The 465-nt window shown below is 24.5% G+C and overlaps 1 protein-coding gene across 12 annotated transcripts in view; it reads left to right on the top strand.

The window, feature by feature from the left end:
* Nucleotides 1-465, top strand: part of LOC105457976 (histone deacetylase 4) — a 147,851-nt gene that overhangs the window by 142,106 nt on the left and 5,280 nt on the right. The gene's annotated exons all lie outside the window — the stretch shown is intronic.

The following is a 465-nucleotide window of genomic DNA, read 5'->3' as shown; positions in this document are numbered from 1 at the left end:
ATACTTTGTCTATATATTTGTACCAGTTTATTTTTATGATTTATTTAAATATAAAAGCACATTAATAGGTTCAGGGCACACTAATAGGGACAGTTACCCTATTTATATAATTTTCCATATTTATGTTAAAAGCTTTCTTTGTAATATAATATGACAATTCAATTTTCTCTAATATGCAATCGTTTATATATGCATATAAAAATATCTTGCCCTTTCATCTTTATTTTTATGGTTTTTTATGGTTTTATTTTTATGGTTTTCTCAATTTAAGGGATTACACCACCTTGAGCGCTTAAAAATCATAGGTAACTTTGGGAATTTTTTTTAGGAAACAATAAAAGTAATACAAAATTCGTTTTAAGGCTTTAATAATACATATCTTTAGAAGTAAAAATATTTTTTTATTATTTTTTAATAAAATGACGCTGAAGCCATTTTATTAAACGTCGTTTTGTAGCCACTGTC

This window comes from Wasmannia auropunctata, unplaced genomic scaffold, assembly GCF_000956235.1.
Source record: "Wasmannia auropunctata unplaced genomic scaffold, wasmannia.A_1.0 LD334844.1, whole genome shotgun sequence".
NCBI classification, from domain to species: Eukaryota; Metazoa; Arthropoda; class Insecta; order Hymenoptera; family Formicidae; genus Wasmannia; species Wasmannia auropunctata.
The sequence above is the reverse complement of the archived record's forward strand: the minus strand, read 5'-3'. Positions and strand labels throughout refer to the sequence as shown.